At 48.3% G+C, this 8,922-nt stretch overlaps 1 long non-coding RNA gene across 1 annotated transcript; it reads left to right on the forward strand.

The window, feature by feature from the left end:
* Positions 1–344: 344 nt before the first annotated feature.
* LOC125449175 (uncharacterized) lies at positions 345–5,820 on the forward strand. The gene is made up of 3 exons (XR_007246855.2): positions 345–442; positions 3,480–3,590; positions 5,704–5,820. It is a non-coding gene; the product is annotated as an uncharacterized LOC125449175 (long non-coding RNA).
* Positions 5,821–8,922: the final 3,102 nt, after the last annotated feature.

Raw genomic sequence — 8,922 nt, forward strand, 5'->3', positions numbered from 1 at the left:
CATCTCAGGAGCACAAAAGCTGACGTTTCGGGATGAAGGGTCTAGGCCCGAAACGTCAGCTTTTGTGCTCCTAAGATGCTGCTTGGCCTGCTGTGTTCCTCCAGCTCCACACTTTATTATCTTCTGTCTATTGTGAACTTAACCGTCGTCAAACACCTTCCTATTTTTGTCCCAAAAGTTTAAAAAGAATTATCTTCGCAAAATTGGGCTTAAAAAGTGGCCTACATCGTATTTTAAGGTATAATTTACTGCAGAATGAAAAATACGTTGCATGGCACTGCTTTCACCCAGCATTCTCCGCGGTTGGGAATGTCCCCTAGCTACAGTATTAGTAATCAATGCGCATGCGTTTTGCGTGACAGGCCGAGGATCCGGAGCTTTTTCTCCGCCTCGGCTCAAACAAAAGGTAAAGATGAGGCGGCGTGGAGGTGTCGATGCACGGGTATGTAGACCGGGAGGCTTTGTAAATACTTTACTTAGGTGCTAAACCACAGGCCCCCTCTCCAGAATTTTAAAAAAAAACACGTTTATCGCGCCAACAACGGGAGGCGCCTGAAAGCTCCTTCGCCGGCAACGGGCGGCGGGTTGACGGCCACCATCTTTGTAAGGGGCAAGCGCGCGCGGGCCTCCGCCATGCTTGTCAGGGGCGATGTGCGCCATCTTGGCCGGCGTTGTGAGCGCCAGTGCGCAGGCGTGGCGGCCATGTTTCAAATGGGACAATGGTTTGGGAATTCCAAGCTAATAAAGTGTGAAGCTGGATGAACACAACAGGCCCAGCAGCATCTCAGGTGCACAGAAGCTGACGTTTCGGGCCTAGACCCTTCGTCAGAGCCTCACATTTTATTATCTTGGAATTCTCCAGCATCTGCAGTTCCCATTATCTATGGTTTGGGAATTGATACTTTTTGTGATGTCACAATGGAGGGGCGGGGTGACAACTTGTCTATCAAAACTGCTCCACGCCCTGGGGCCCCCAAGGCCTCAGTGTTGAGATAGATCCATATCAATGGAGGGGAGAGAGAAAAGCCCTGTTTCCTGCACTCTGCACCACGCCACCTCATGCGTTAAGATCCTTCCCTCTCTGTCCATTGACTTGGAGACCTGTCGAGTGGCTGGAAGACCCACAGCGCCGACTCGGGACACTCAGTAGACAGCCATCATCCGCAAACCAAGGGGGTCTTTATTGGTCAGCACGTTAAGTCTAGGATAACAAAGTGTGGGGCTGGATGAACACAGCAGGCCAAGCAGCATCTCAGGAGCACAAAAGCTGACGTTTCGGGATGAAGGGTCTAGGCCCGAAACGTCAGCTTTTGTGCTCCTAAGACGCTGCTTGGCCTGCTGTGTTCATCCAGCCACACACTTTATTATCTTAGATTCTCCAGCATCTGCAGTTCCCATTATCACTGATCACATTAAGTCTAGGAGTTGGGTGTCTGTTGGATGCGTGCAGGACACTAGTTAGGCCACTTTTGGAATACTGCACTCAGTTCTGGTCTCCCTGCTGCAGCAAATATGTTGTTAAATTTGAAAGGGCGCAGAAAAGACTTACAGGGACTGAAGGGTTCGAACTACGGGGAGAGGCTGAATAGGCTGGTGTTATTTCCCTGGAGCATAGGCAGCTCAGGTGGGGACCTGTTGAGGTTCATAAAATGATGAGGGGTATGGATAGAGTGAATAGCCAAGGCCTTTCTCCCCAGGGTAGGGGAGAAAGTGGTGGAGGCTGGTACAATAGCAAGATTTAAAGGGGAGCATAACTAGAAAGGGATATGGGCCAAATGTTGGCAAATGGGACAAAATTAATTTAGGATATCTGATCGTCATGGACAAGTCGGAAGAAAGGGTCTGCTTCCATGCTGTATGACTGTATGTGCCACTGGGCAGCCTTGCAAAGTTAGAAATGTGGACCACCTGTCACCTTGGGCCGGGAGAGAAAGTATTGTGTCAGACTTGGTGAACAAAATTAGGGCACATGGTATTGGTAGCAAAATACTGAGTTGGATTGAAAATTGGCTGGCTGACAGAAAGCAAAGAGTAGTGATAAACGGGTCCCTTTCGGAATGGCAGGCAGTGACCAGAAGGTTCGGTGCTGGGACCGCAGCTGTTTACAATATACATTAATGACATAGACGAAGGCATTAAAAGTAATATTAGCAAATTTGCCAATGACACAAAACTGGGTGGCAGTGTGAAATGTGAGGAGGATGTTATGAGAATACAGGGTGACTTGGACAGGCTGGGTGAGTGGACGGATGCATGACAGGTGCAGTTTAATGTGGATAAATGTCTGGTTATACACTTTGGTGGCAAGAACAGGAAGGCAGATTATTATCTCAATGGAGCCAAGTTAGGTAAAGGGGAAGTACAACAAGATCTAGGTGTTCTTGTACATCAGCCAATGAAAGCAAGCATGCAGGTACAGCAGGCAATGAAGAAAGCTTATAGCATGCTGGCCTTCATAACGAGAGGAATTGAGTATAGGAGCAAAGAGGTCCTTCTGTAGCTGTACAGGGCCCTGGTGAGACCGCACCTGGAGTATTGTGTGCAGTTTTGGTCTCCAAATTTGAGGAAGGACATTCTTGCCATTGAGGGAGTGCAGCGTAGGTTCACGAGGCCAATTCCCGGAATGGCGGGACTATCATATGTTGAAAGATTGGAGCGACTGGGCTTGTATACACTTGAGTTTAGAAGGATGAGAGGGGATCTGATTGGGACGTATAAGATTATTAAGGGATTGGACATTCTGGAGGCAGGAAGCGTGTTTCTGCTGATGGGTGAGTCCAGGACCAGAGGACACAGTTTAAAAATAAGGGGTAGGCCATTTAGACCAGAGTTGAGGAAAAACTTCTTCACCCAGAGAGTGGTGGATATATAGAATGCTCTGCCCCAGAAGGCAGTGGAGGCCAAGTCTCTGGATACTTTCAAGAAAGAGATGGATAGAGCTCTTAAAGATAGTGGAATCAAGGGTTATGGGGATAAGGCAGGAACAGGATACTGATTGTGGATGATCAGCCGTGATCATAATGAATGGTGGTGCTGGCTCGAAGGGCCGAATGGCCTACCCCAGCACCTATCGTCTATTGTCTAAGACAAAACCCTGAGCAGGCGTCACCCTCAAGTTGAGGTGCAGCTGCTGGTTGAGAGGACTAGGGATGTTTCTAAAGTTGCCACCTTCATGGGTGCAAAAGTGAGAAAGGGCGCTCTGGGCCAAGTAAGTGAATGATATGAATATATCTCCTGGGCAGGTAGGATGGGGTTTATAAAATCCTTTTTACAAAGAGGGGGTGATGTTAGAAGGAGAAGGATTTACACACAGCAAATTCGAACCAAGAGAAATATTCTGAAGAGGGGTCACACCACTCAGCTTTCTGTCCACTATTTGCTGCCTGACCTGCTGAGAGTCTCCAAGTCAAATATTTGCCTTTTCTGAACTTCTATCCTGAACTGACAGTGATGATTTTGTAAACCTTTTTTTTAAACAGGATATTGGAAGAGGATTTGCAGATCGGTAACTGAAACGCCGCACCACATCACGATCTGACAGTGACTCGATTTATTATTCATTCAGCATTGGACATTTTTGACCGTTGAATGTAAGCATTGAATCCCAAGGCAGTCACACATTCTGCATAAAATTACCATCACACCGTACTTCTTGCTCAGTGTTTTAATTATGTACGTAATCTTTTTACCATCAGCGAATGGGAACCGCAAATCTTGTTCAGCCCTATATTACCCTGTCATCAATTTGTAAGAGTGAATTCTCTTTGCTGTACAGGGAACATGCTCAGTTTTTCCAACCTGACCTTAAAACTAAAATTCCTTGAACTTTTCTGCTAAATCTCCTCTGCACCCTCTCAGTTTGTTCTCTGGCGTACTCAGAGCCACGTGCTCTGTGTGCATTTTGTCCTGGTGTCATGCACAGGGAATTCCACAGTGACATCACCCACCCGCCAGGTAAACCTTTCCTGAACTCTCTCCAGCTTAATCATGTCCTGCCTAGAGGAGGCCTCACCAACGTCCTGTACAACTTCAACGCGACGTCCCAACTCCTATACTCAAGGATCTGAGCAATGAAGGCAAGCCTACTGAACGCCTCCTTAATCACCCTGTGTAGATATGACGCAAATTTCAAAGAATTACGTACCTGAACCCTTGGGCCTGTCTGTTCTGCAACACTAACCAAGGCCCTACCATGAATTGTGCGAGTCCTGCCCTTGTTTGTTTTATTAAAATGCAATACCTCACTTTTATTTTCTTTATTCATTAATGGGATAAGGACGTTGCTGGCTAGGCAGCATTTATTGTCTGTCCCTAATTGCCCAGAGTCAACCACATTGCTGTGGGTCTGGAGTCACATGTAGGCCAGACCAGGTAAGAATGACAGTTTCCTTCCCTAAAGGGCATTGGTGAACCAGGTGGATTTTTCCAACAGTAGACAACGGGTTCATGGTCATCATTAGATTCTTAATTCCAGACATTTTATTGATTACAAATTCCACCATCTGCCAAGGCGGGATTTGAATCCAGGTCCCCAGAATGTCATCTGGGTCTCTAGATTAATAGTCCAGCGATAATACCAGTAAGCCATTGCTTTCTCCCTTCATGAATCCAAGTTAAACTCCACCTGCCACTCCTCAGTTCATTGACCCAATTGATCAAGATCCCATTGTAATCCTAGATAACCTTCTTCACTGTCCACAGCCACCAGACATGGTGTTGTCTGCAAACTGACCTGCCATGTCTTCTATATTCTCGTCTAAATCATTGATATAAATGACAAACAAAAGTCGGCCCAGCAACCGATCCCTGAGGGATACCGATTGTCACAGTCCTTTGAGAATTTTGTCTGTTTCAATAAGGCCTCCTCAATCTTCCTGTTGCAATCCTCCTGCTGCCCTGCACTTCGTGGGTGGGGGGAAGTTAGATGCCTGGAAGGCTTTCTGGTCTGGTTTTAGAGAAACACGATCCCTCTCCCTCACCCTCACCCGCCTCTCCCCTGCCCAACCATTTCCCCCCCACCGCCACAACCCAGCTGAAACTTGAGAGGGCGCGGTAAAGATTTACAAGGACGTTGCTGGGTTTGGAGGGTTCGAGCTACAGGGAGAGGCTGATTAGGCTGGGGGCTGTTTGTCCCTGGAGTGTCGGAGGCTTAGGGGGTGACCTTTTAGATGTTTATAAAATCATGAAAGGAATGGATAAGGGGAGTAGATAAGGTCTTTTCCCTGGGGTGGGGGGAGTCCGAAACAAAAGGGACATGGGTTTAAGGTGGGGGGGGGGGTAAAGATTTAAAAGGGACCTGAGGGGTAACTTTTTCACGCAGAGGGTTGTGTGTGTGTGGAACGAGCTGCCAGAGGAAGTGGGTGGGGGCTGGCACAGTTACAGCATTTAAAAGGGATCTGGATGGGGATGTGGATAGGAAGGGTTCAGAGGGATAAGGGGGCCAAATGGGATCAGATTAATTTAGGACATGGGCATGGGCGAGTTGGATGGAAGGGCCTGTTTCCATGCTCTACATCTCTGCGACATTTTCCCTTCTCCGAAGTCCAGGATTTCAGTGACAACCCAGCGGATTGCGTTTTCCTCTTTCTCATGGCTCCCTGCTCTGAAGCAGTGGCCTCAGTGCCCCCCCCTCTCCCAAAACCTACCTTTGCGTTTATTTTGATGTAGGTTCTCTCTCTCTCTCACCTCTTTTCTGTGCTGTAGCTCAGTCTGGGAGAATATTATCAAGGATGGCTCCTGCTCGAAAGCGAATGAAAAGTCACGCCGGCATTGTACCGTACCTGAACGTTGTTGGGTTCAGCAGCCACGCCGGGGTTGGGGGTGTTGGGAGAGGGGGGAAGGGGGCCATTCAGTTTGCTGCGAGTGTGGGAAGCGGTTCCCCCCACCGGCGTTCCCACCCGCCCGGAGGGCGCGCGGCGGCGAGAGGCCGCTCTCCTGCTCTGAGACTCGGAGAGACAAGCACCCGGCCCGCGGCGGGCAACTCGAGGATCCTCGGGAGTCAGTCCCCCCGACGCTGCGGAGAGGTTGGTTCACCGGATTGCGGGAAGGGGATTCCAGAAACCTCGTCCGACCCGCTGAGGCGCCGGCAAATCCGCACCAGCGAGAGATATATGGGAACGCCACCGCGTCTCCAAGTCATTCACCGTCCTGACTCTGAAATACATCGGCGCTGCTGGTTCGAAAATCCTGGAATTCCCTCCCTCGTGGCACGGTGGGTCCACCCACAACAGGGGGAATGCAGCGGTCCAAGGAGGCAGCTCATCACCACCTCCTCAAGGGCAACTAGGGATGGGCAAGAAATGCTGGGCCTGGCCAGTGATGCCCACATCCCACAAAATGAGTAGAAAGAGAGGAGGCTGTTGCCCCCCCCCGCTCTGAGTGTGGCAAGAGATTGGCTTCTCCCTGCCACCTATTGAGCCGCTCGTGGGTTCACGGGGAATAGCAGTGATTCCGTTTCGCCGGCTTCAACATCCGCTGATTCACCACGCCTAGTTCTGCTGCTGACTTTATTAAACTCCTCGGCCTCAGTTTTCTGGATGGAAGCCAAATAAATTAGCTCTTTGCGAAGTACAAAGTGCCTTGAGTGTCTGTCCTGCACGTTGGTCCCACTGGAGTGTTTAGGACTGGGCTCACATTCTCTGGATAAGGTGTGAGTCCGTTAGGGCTGAAGAGACCTGCCAAAGTTGAGTTTGGGTAAAAGCGAGCTGTCGATAAAACAGGCGAGAGTTGTACATCTCAAAGTCAAACCCTGGATAGTCGTGGAGTCATACAACATCGGAACAGACCCTTCGGCCCAACCAGTCGTGCCAAACGTAATCCCAAACTAAACCATACCCACCTACCTGCTCATGTTGTAGAATAGCAACACCTGGGTACAGGTATTTCTGCTATAGTGTGTATTTCGTTAATGCAAATTGGCTGTAAGGAATGAAGAGTGAATGCTGTTTGGATAATGCAAACTTTCCACAGTACAGTATGGAAATTTTCTATAGTGATATCCCATAACGTGATTTTCAATGGGGAGTTTCTGTAGTGTGAGATCAGACGAGAACGCAGTTATTGTGTTATCGATGAAATACCCAGTAGATAGTTCTTTGAAATTTGCAGCACACATGGACAGGGAGGTTAAGAAGGCGTGTAGCACGCTTGCCTTCGTTGCTCAGAGCTTTGAGTGTAAGGGGTTGGGATGTCACGTTGACGTCGTACAGGATGTTGGTGAGGCCTCTTCTGAAGTCCTGTGTCCAGTTCTGGTCGCCCTGTTATACGATGGATATCATTAAGGTGGAGAGGGGTCAGAAGAGATGTGCCCGGATGTTGCTGGGAATGAAGGGTTTGAGTTCTAGGGATAAGTGGGGACTTTTAGCATTGAAGCGTAGCAGATTGAGGGGTGACCTTACAGAGGTTTACAAAATAATGAGGGATAAAGATAAGGCGAATGACAGGTCTCTTTTCATAAGGGTCAGGGATTTCAAGACTGGGGGCAATTATTTTAAGGTGAGAGAAGAGAGATTTTATAAAGACATGAGGGATAATTTTTTTTTTACACAGAAAATGATTTGTGTGTGGAATGAACTGGCAGAGGAAGTGGGTACATTTACAGCGTTTAAAAGATATTTGGATAAGTACATGAGTAAGAAATGTTTGGAGGGATATGGTCCAGGAGCAGGGAAGTGGTACTAGTCTAGTTTGGGATTATAGTTGGCACGGACTAGTCGGACTGAAGGATCTGTTTCTCTACCGGAAGTGGTGGAGCAGATTGCAAAGATTGTAATGGCTCTCTGCTCCTTCACAGCAGCAATAGTGTGAAACAATCATGAGCAGTCATGTTTACAGAGTGGCAGCAACAGGGTCTGGGTTGATGTTCAGAGTCGCAGAGAGAAAAGAAAAATAAAGATTGAGGCACATTTTTAAAAAAATTGTATTTTGCCATCTGCTGAATCCTTTTTGCCCCTTTCTCTGTCATTAGATTACAAATACAACACAACCATTTTCCCTGCAGTGCCAGAGACTGTGGGGTGATCTTATAGAGGTTTATAAAATCAGGGGTGCATGGATGGGGTGAGTAGCCAAAGTCTTTTCCCTCGAGGGTAGGCGGAAGTCAAAAACCAGAGAGCCATAGGTTTAAGGTGAGGGGGAAGTTATTGAAGGACCGAAGGGGCAACTTTTCGCAGAGAGACCGGTGCATTGTACGGAATGAGATGACAGAGGAAGTGGGTGGGGGCTGGTACAGTTACAACATTTAAAAGGCATCTGGATGGGTACATGGACAGGAAGGGTTTGGAGGGATACGGACCAAATGCTGGCAAACGGGATGAATTAATTTAGGATTTCTGATTAGCATGGACTATTTGGACTGAAGGGTCTCTTTCGGTGCTGTAGAACTCTATGACTCGACTCGAACCGAGACTACATTTCAGAAGGACGGTATTGTCAGATGCCAGGGAACCTCTCTCACCTCTACGCTGGGCTCGCTTCCCGAATTGGGCATGATCTCCGACTGCCAAAGTCCCAAGCCAGGCAGAAGATGAAGACAGACGAACATTCAAGCCGAGACTTCCACCACAGGAGGGAAAGTCAATTCATAGCCATCACCGAATCACCCTTTATTTACACAAACAGGGTTTGACTGTAGTATTGCCGCATGCAGAGTCAGGCACCAGAGTGTTGGTATCTCTGACTCTCACCCTTTTCACCCATCATCCAGGGCTCCCTGACTGGACCAGATTAACAGCTCCAATCAGGGAACTCATATTCCGAGGTCCCGCTATCTGACCACATCACAGTTATCATTCATCATTTGTGGTCCCTCACAAATGAAGATGTCTCTCTTCCACTCTCTGGATGAATTTGTTGGTAGCTGTTCAGCCGGGAAGGGTTGGCAATGGCATTAGATTCCTTTTGCTGCTTTCTCCTGGTTCCCAC

This window comes from Stegostoma tigrinum, chromosome 43 (assembly GCF_030684315.1).
Source record: "Stegostoma tigrinum isolate sSteTig4 chromosome 43, sSteTig4.hap1, whole genome shotgun sequence".
NCBI lineage: Eukaryota > Metazoa > Chordata > Chondrichthyes > Orectolobiformes > Stegostomatidae > Stegostoma > Stegostoma tigrinum.